The sequence below is a fragment of the Camponotus floridanus genome, unplaced genomic scaffold, assembly GCF_003227725.1.
Source record: "Camponotus floridanus strain SB8 unplaced genomic scaffold, Cflo_v7.5 scaffold93, whole genome shotgun sequence".
Lineage (NCBI taxonomy): Eukaryota > Metazoa > Arthropoda > Insecta > Hymenoptera > Formicidae > Camponotus > Camponotus floridanus.
Genome location: NW_020229864.1, coordinates 452,970 through 462,856, shown reverse-complemented (window position 1 = coordinate 462,856; position 9,887 = coordinate 452,970). Strand labels below are relative to the sequence as shown.

The 9,887-nt window shown below is 36.1% G+C and overlaps 1 pseudogene; it reads right to left on the bottom strand.

Annotated features, from left to right (window-relative positions):
* Positions 1-2,185: 2,185 nt before the first annotated feature.
* LOC112639837 lies at positions 2,186-9,037 on the bottom strand (annotated as a pseudogene).
* Between the last annotated feature and the right edge of the window lie 850 nt (positions 9,038-9,887).

Here is a 9,887-nt window from a genome sequence, read left to right as displayed (position 1 = left end):
TTACGGTGCCTTTTCTACCTTCGGTCTCGGAAAAATTTTATCATATTATGAAAGATATTGATAATGTCAGAAAGTCTTACTTCAGCTTGAATAAATTAGATAAGCTAATTAAAGGTCATAAGGATCCTCTACCTAAAGCGTTGTCAATGAATATCGTTTATAAGATAGATTGTAATGATTGCAATGCGTCCTATGTAGGCCAAACGGGTAAACGGTTTCAAACTAGAATCGAAGAGCACCGTAAACATATCAATAGAAACTCTTCGAGTCGCTCAGTTATTACTGATCATAAGGTTTTCGGTCACGATTTTAAATGAGAGAATGTCAGAATCCTGGAAAGTGAACCGAAGTTTCATAAACGTTTGATTTCGGAAATGCTTTTTATTAAACGACAAAGTAATGGTTTGAATTTGCAGACTGACATCGAATGTCTACATTATAGGTATATATCGGCTTTAAGCAGGCTCCCAAACATTTGTCTACACTGTAAAAAAGTATGTAAAATTACACATATATAATCAGTGTAACAATTACGCTTTTTAACGGAAATATATAAATTCATGTACTTTTAAAAATTAGTTTTTTTACTTTTTATTGTGTAAATATTCGTTTATATTTGATGAGAAATTACAAGATTAAAAGTGTAATTTTTGGATTTTATGTAAATGTACAATTTTTTGTAACACACGGAAACACTGTGATCGCCAAACCTCTAGATTTGTCTAATAAACCCATTACTCTACAGCCGTTTGTGTCTCTCCCGGAGAACTCAAATTCTAATACATAGTCTTCTGTAGTCAGCCCTAACGATGAAAGAACATTCCGTTGCTAGTTTACCAGTCGCCAGCAGAATATCTCTGTTAGAATAAAATTTATCAACAAGTATTTATCAATGTGGTAACATATTATTATTATTATTTCAGAGAGAATTTCGGAGAGAGCAAGAAGTGACGCTCGTGGAACTTGCCTGAAATTTAATGACGCATAGACATACTGCAGAGTGTATTTAGATATTTGATCTGACAATACGTTAACTTTGTTATACGTATAAAATGATAATATATTATATAATATTATCACTCTATATGTATATGTATAACAAAGTATAATTCTCCGCAGGCTAGATTTTTTTCTCATAAACAAATTACTTGTTTACTGTGAACTACCTGTTTATTGTAAAACTTTCTTCTTCTATGTTACATAAGTTATCCGCGATCAATCAATCACTCGATCGCGAAAGATCTTTGACTATGTAACAATTGAGTTTTCAAAAACGTAGTAGATGTTTACGGAATTTTAGAAATCTTATTTTTTTCATATTTGTATACATTTATTTCTTTTTTATGGTGTCTGTATTGGAACAGCTCTTTAAAATGTTTCAAATTGGTCTCAAATTTCTAACAATTAATAAAAATATATTTCTTTTCGTCTTTATACATATTTTAATGGTTTTAATTCCGACTACCATATTGAATTCGTCATTTTGAATTTTTGAAATTTTATTTTAGATTTGTAATCAGCGACCCGAAAAACATAAAAAATGTAAAATCTTACAGAAATCCGTTAAGCAAAAAGAATTCAATCAAAGTTAATCAAATAGGTAATTTATTAATTGCCATAATATATAATAATATAATTGTTATAATATGTAGATATCTAATATGACAAAATTATTTTATATATATTATTTATTGATAACACAAGTCTGCGAAGGTCAGTTATAAAATGCAGAGCAAGTGAATCTAATTGATTTTTTAACGCTGATAACGAATGTGACTACAGAATTACCTTAGCGTTACGTTTTCAGATTTTAAGTAAGTTGTGGTTAAACAGTCCAAAATGGCAATTTTGGCCAATTTCATGAACTTATTATAAGAGAACTTAATTTTTGGAAATATATCTGCCAATGGCATCGTATAGCATTAGTCTTTACCTCTTCTGTCTAACGTCTCTTATTTTGAATATTACAGATTTAATATTTATAACTTATTTAAATATTCATAATATATTAAGCACATGTATAAACAAAAAAATAATTCTTTTAACAAAATCATATAATCAATTTAAAAATATTTATTATTATTACAACTATCATAAATTACATTAAAATACAATCATTATTATAATTTACATGTAAAAAAAAATGCTAAAAAAATTTAAGAAAAGTCATATCATTAAAATTAAAGAATATATTTCTCTTTCTGTAGATTTGCGATCATCTTTGTACTTCTTTAACTTGTTGAAGGATCGTGAAATACATCGTTTTTCGCTAATAAATCTAATAATTTACTTAACGTTAAGACATACATCTCTCGGAACGATAATAAGATACCATATTCTCTTTCAAGAATCTGTTTTATCTCCGTATAGCTTAGCGAATCGATGCCGAGATTGTCGAAGCTGTCATTGATATTTGCCGAGATGTTTTCAATACCAAGAATATTAGCAACGATTTGGATGATATCAACTTTGTCGTCGTTATTTGCAAATTTGTGTTTCTCGGCTATCACTATAGACGATAATACTGGATATGGTTGTTGAAGAAAAACGTCTATGGTCTCAAGACAGCTGGTCACACGTTGCGGTAAAACATATCTTACATCAAAAATTTCATTCTTCATTGTATCTGTAAAAATCATAGTATCATGTAGTGATATCGAATGTAAAAAATGATTACTGTTTGCTTCGATGATCTGGCCAAAATAATTTATATATTTAAATATATACAATAATTTGCACTCTTATTTTAATAATATTACGTTATTGTTATTAGTTTGCAATTATGTCCTATTAATAATATCTCTACATTATTGTTTTATATATTTCTTGCAATAAAAAGTTGTTAATGTCTCTATTAATAAAAATAAATAATGTAATAAATTATCCTCGAAAAGTCATATCATTATATTGACTATGTGGATACTTTTTAAAGAATAAAATGGAAATATTTTTTACGTAAAGAGTCTTCGATCCTTTTTCGGATCACATTGTTCCTTTTCACTTTATAAATTCCGCCTAAATACAAGAATATAATTCCCATTGAATCTCATAAAAAGAAATAGAGAAATGTCTCACCAACAAACAAACCGACATCTCCTATAATACCCCATTGAATAGCGAGACCGGGCAAACCAGCAGTATGTCTTTGCTCTATTATTCTTTCCATAGCTGAATTTGCGAGACCATAATTGGATTGACTGGCATTGCCGCGGCCACACGATATGGACGAGAACACGACAAAATAATCCAATGATGGACAAGACTTTCTCGATATCACGTCCAGATTTCTCGTACCATTGATTTTTGGCAAGGTTACAGTCTCGAAGTCGGCCACTTGTAGGTTCTCGAACAAAGCGTCACGTAGAACGACGGCCAGATTAAATATACCGCCAACTGGAGCCAATCGATTACTCTCGTCGATTAAACATTCGGCGCCCGATAACGTCGTGATATCTGCAGCAGAGATGATGACTTTGATGCCATTATTGCGCCAATGTTGAACGCGAGACGTCTGATAACCAGTGCGTATTCCAGTATGTGACACGAGAACGATGAATCTAGCGCCGCGGGTGATCATCCAATTGGCTAATTCCAAACCAAATCCACCGAGACCACCGATCAACACATACGACTTGTCTGGATACATATAAGTACGTGGTATGGCCGCTACTGTTCTTAGCATTGGCAGCTTATGTTTCTGAGGTTCATCGTCGCGAATCTTCAGCAATACCTTACCGATATGATTGCCTGCCGTCATAAATCTAAATCCTTCCTCGAGGCTTTGCTTCGAAAATACGGTCGTCGGTAATGGACGTACTACACCATTCTCAATTCCCTCCGAGATTAGTCTAATCGTTTTTCGCTTATCCTCGATATTTTCTAATAACAATTCTAAAAGTATACCGTGATAAGAAGTATTCTTTAAAAACAGAGACATATCTACGCGATTGCCATTCAACATGTCGTACTTCCCAATATCGAGGAAGCGACCGTTCTTCGCGAGGCACTGTACACTGGCATGTAGTTTCTCTTCTGACAGTGAATTCAATACTACATCGACCCCACGTCCTCGGGTTTCGTCCAAGATTAGCTGTTCAAAACTCGTATCTCGGGAATTGCCAATGTGCTTGTCGGTCAATTGCGAAAAGGTCTTCTTGAGATACAATCGTTTTTTCTCTGTGCTGACAGTAGTGAAGACGGTGCAGCCTGCGTGCAAGGCAATGTTGATTGCCGCTAGACCGACGGCACCCGCACCAGAATGAATCAGCACGTTTTCGCCCGTTCTCAATCGACCTCGTACAAACAGAGCATAGTAACTGGTCGCATAAGCGACCGGTATTGTCGCCGCTTGCTCCAGTGTCCATTTGTCAGGTACCTTCCAAAGAAAACCGGAATCCGGCAACACGGTGGTCGCCAAACCTCTAGATTTGTCTAATAAACCCATTACTCTACAGCCATCTGCGTCTGTCCCGGAGAATTCAAATCCTAATACATAGTCTTCTGTAGCAAGTCCTAACGATGAGAGGGCATCCGTTGATAGTTTACCAGTCGCCAGCAGAATATCCCTATTAGTATAAAATTTATCAATAAATATTTATCAACGTGATATTCGTTGTTTATATAATTTCGTCGTATTTTATATAGTTACATCGAATTCGTTATTTTTATCATTTCAGTCGCAACAAGTGACTTTCGTTGAAACTTGCCTGAAATTTAATGACGCATAGTGCACATTACAAAGTGAATTTAGATATTTGCTCTGACAATACGTTAACGGACTTTGAATCCATGCTAAACTATTTAAATTTCCTGTCGTCAATGTATCCACATAAGCGTGCTCTACTTCCGTGCAGTTATCTTTATCTAATTGCAAGTGCCGATAACTACCCCATTGACCACTTTTCAATACGTTAGCCATTAATTCTTTCTCTAATTGCTCCGCATAGAACTGCGAGAATAAATCAAATTTGGGAGCATTATTGTCCTGGATGAAAACGTAACGCACGTTTACCATCTCGCGTCGCATGCAGTTTATGAATCCGACAATACCTGAGAATAAAAAAAAACAAGATCTTTAATGATTCGCTGATAAAGCTCTCGGATAAAGCTCGAAAAAAAGATTTTTAAATAAATATTTCTAAACATAAATTTTTCATTTCAAAAATTATGTATAAACATGTATAATTACCAAGTAATTCTTCGCTTTGAGATACAAAAAGAACATCTTGTTTTTCACTGTCGCAATTTCTCAATGCCGCTTTCGCATTTGCTAACCATGAAAAATCGTTTCCTGTGATCTGTATTAAGATCGGTTCTTTTCTCACTTCTTTTCGTTTTTTCAATAAGAAGTAATTCTTTCCCGTGGAGTCGATTTGCTTACTAATTAACATCAGATTCGCCTCTTCTAGTGCAATCTTTAAGTCGAATATACCAGTCTCCTCTAGAAGAATAAAGCAATTAGAACTTAAGGTAGCCGCTAGATTTTTGAAATTGATGAGAGATCGGCCAGAGAGAACTTCCGCTGCTATGATGAGGTGCATATTCTGAGCTGGGAATGTATCATTCGCATCCCATTTAATTATATTAATATTAATGCCCCTTTGATCGAAACTTGTCCTATAATCGCACGCGGAACTGACGGCTACTTGTAAATCAACCTAAAACGATAAAAATGATAGACACGGATTTAGAATGCCGTGCATTTAAAAAAAAGTTTTTTTATATATCATAATTTGCATTTATGAAAATTGTATATATATTTAAAAAATATGTATTGTATCTTATACTATAAATCGCTTGAGACTATTTATCCAAGATTTTTGTTCACTTCTTTAAGTCGACTACAATTATTAAAATTATGTAACGAGTACTTACAGTGATGAAGGGATCGCAAGAAAGAATATCGTGTACAAGCGGCACCAAAAACTCTTCCGCGGCTCGATTATCCGCAACTTCCACGGCCTTGATTCTCGATGTCGTTACATTTTCACATACAATTTGTAATAGTATAGTAAGTATGTGAATCTTTTGTCTCTTTGGATCTTTCAAGACCAAGCTGCACGAATTTTCATAAGATACGAAAACGTAACGTTCATATTTAGGTTTAGTCTTCTGCTGTCGCTGAGGTGCGGTATACTTCATATCTTTTAATTCAATACCGCCTGATCTAACTATATTGGCATTTTTATAGTGATATATCGGCAATCCGCCGTTTTTCGGTAACTCATTGATCATTCGTTTATGAAGAACGGGATTGATCATGGCGTATCGACACTTCGAGCCATAAACTAATTTCCGGTCGTTTGACAACATTTTAAATTGAAACATGTTATCAATATACGAAGACCATTCATTAAACCAATGTAACTCGCCAACGGTGAAAGAAATGTCACAGCATTTTATTCCTTTGAAAATACCATTGTATTCGTATCCACGTAATCTCAATTCCTTATAAATATCCTCCGTATTCAATAAAAGCTCGGTAGACGGTATCGGGACGGTGGTAAGTTCAGCTGATTTATCTCGATAGCTTCAGCGGCGCGGATGTTCCCGCTGGCTACAATGCTATTAGCTTCGAGGATTTCAAAATCTCCCTTTCCTTCGAAAAGTTTTATGAAAAATTTGATTGTTTTATTCTCCGGTAAGAAGGTAATGCGCTGAAGCCATACGTTCTCAAAGATTACTGATAGTCGGTCGAAATCGGTATCGCGTAGTTTCGCAAAGATTTGCCAAACCATGAATATGAAGCCGGCGCCTGGGAAAACAAATCGCCCGTCGATTTGGTGTCCCATTAAATATGCGTCTGTTTCACTCGATAAATTTATCTCTACAACAAGCGCTCCAGACGATTCTTTCATCTGATGCTTCAAATCGGGCACCGTCCATGTAGCAGAATGATCCCATTTGATCAATGATCCAATCATCGGTGTTCCGCGACTGACAGGAAAACTAACTGACGGATACAGTTTAGAGATGTCGGGCTGCGCGCCGGCTGTGTACATCTTTCCCACATTAGATAGTAAAAAGATCAAATTATTTGAATAATTCTGCTTTTGGAGACCGATATTAGTCACCGTGGATGGTAGGGATTTACGCAGGATCGTCTGTAGCAAGCAATGTGGCGCGATTTCGATGGTTATCGCATTTTTCGGGATATGCGTAATCGCCTCCTGAAAAAGCACAGGTGACAACATATTGTTCACGTGATACTCCGATGAACAAAATTGTGCGAGTGGGCTATTCCATGCGGCCTCGGGTATCGAACTAGAAATCCATCTGGTAGATCTTTTCTTTGGCTTCGGCACAATCATATCGAGGGAAGCGCGAAATTTGGATTTAGCTGGAGCAATGTATTTGCTGTGATAAGCAACGCCACAGCATTTGATCATTTTGGCAAAGACATCTTTGCTCTTCAGTTCCTCTACGAACTTTTTCACAGATACGGGTGGACCAGAAATGGTAACCAAATCCTCGGAATTATGACAGGCTGGAACGATATCGTTTAAACACATCTTCTTGACTTCCTCCCAATTCAAATTTGCCACCGCCATAGCGCCTGGTTCCAAATTGGATTCTATAATCGACTTGCCTCTGTAATAGGCTGTCAAAATTGTTTGCTCTAGGGTAAACGCACCATCGATATACGAGCAACTTATTTCGCCAAGGGAGTGTCCAATTATACCATCTGGTTGCACACCCATAAATATTAACATATCGACAAGAGCGATTTGAATGGCCACGATTGACACGGTAGCAACCAATACGTTTTCGTATGTTTCATCAGTACCGTTAATGATGATATTCATTAGATCAACATTGTGCTCCTTTAATACATCGGCGCATCGTTGTAGACTACGCTGGCACGTTTCGATGTCAAGCAATTCGCGTCCCATACCCGGCCACTGAGTATTCATACCGGAAAATAAAAACCAAACGGGACGTTTCTCGTCATAATTCGCCTCGACAATCTCGCGCGTACTATCATAAGCGAGTATTTCATAGCCACGAATGTTATGATTCGGTATGTTATCACTGTGCACGGAGTACAGTAGAGATAAAAACTCATTGTCTTGTCGATGCTCGTTTGCCTTGTTCAATAATACCTGTACAGCTTCTTTTGTACGGCCCGATACGGCAACCAGCTTCGGCAATTGCTGCTCGACGGTATCTAATGATATTTTTACCTTCGAATTGCTGCGCAGAATGACGTGCGAATTCGTACCACCGGCGCCAAATGAATTGATACCCACAAAACCGCCGTTCCATGGCGTAGCTTTGTCAAGTACGCGAATACGTCCCTTGGTCAACGCGGGAATCTTTGGATTTGGAGTAACAAAATGCAGATTCGCCGGAATCACACCGGTTTCCATCGCAATCAGCACCTTGGCGATCGCGCACAGTCCACTGGTAGGTTCTGCGTGTCCCATATTTGATTTAACCGAGCCGATTAACAGCGGTGTCTTTCTGTCTTTGCAAAACAACCTATCGATGGCACCGAGCTCCTCCGGATCACCCGCTCTGGTACCGCTACCATGCGCCTCCACGTAAACTATGTCTTTGGGATCAATATTTACCTCATTGTATATTTTCTGCAACATCAGGTACTGAATGTCACCATTCGGATACATGATACCTTCGGGCTTGTAGCCGTCCGCGTTTATCGTTGTGTTCATTACTGTAGCATATACTCTGCGCGCGTCTGTCATTTTCTGCAGGTATATTGCAACCACTGCTTCGGCTTTCACGTAACCGTCAGCTGAGATGTCGAATGATTTACATTTACCTTCTGTGGATAGCATATTTTTTTTATGATAATGAAGATAGTGAACCGGATTAAGCACAATATTCAATCCGCCAATGATCGCTGCGTCGCAATCACCAGTGCGTATCGCCACGACTGCCTGATGCATAGCAGTCAAAGATGAAGAACAAAGTGTATCCACCGAAAAGCTGGGTCCAATTAAATCGAAGGTATAAGAGATTCTGTTTGCCATCATTGCTATGCTACTTCCGAGCCATTCATATCCTACAAAGAGATAATTTACAGACGTTAATTTTTTTTAACTTACTCAAAGGATGTCTTGATTGAAGTTTAAAATGTTCTGTAGCAAAAGATTGAAATTTCATAAATGTGTATGTATTAATAATGTAATATATATTATATACAATTATATGTTGATATGTATAGATAGATTTATTTAGTTCTTGTCTTTCGGCATTGATGGAGATTTACATAAAATGTACGTTGCAGACTTTATAATACGCTTCATTTATACAATATTGTTTCTTATGCTAATAATTTTCTATTATTTTTAATTCCTGACATTTTATTTCTTCGAAATACATTTCTTCTTATATGTATATATGTATGTCTTATATGTAATATATGTATTACCACTATACTTTATATAATAATTAGAGTAGAAGAGAGAACTCTTATATATCCTGATCGGTATGGCATTATTAAAGGCAATTTTAACTGATTGGTGAGTCTTCTCATCATATTTATTTGAATTAATTTAATTAATAAAATTAATTAATAACAAAAAAATGTGTGCCATTAGGGTGTGTTGCTGTAAATGATCCCTTTCTAAGAAAGACATGTTATTGACATTGTTGCCTCTTTTTCCGCGATGAATGATTGGTTATTGGTCGTCAATAGTAATTTGCTGAGCGACTTGCTTCATTCATGTCGTTTGACAGTTTTGACAGTTTTGACAGTTTTTGACAGTTTGACAGGTTGAAAAGAAGAAAAATAATTTATTTAAGAGTTCAAGACAAAAATTGTTTAAAAAAAAAGAAAAAGAACAAGAGGAGAAACACAGAGGAAAGAGGGAGAAGGATTGCAAAAAAATTTTGTAAAAGGAGGAGTAAGAAGAAGGAAGAAA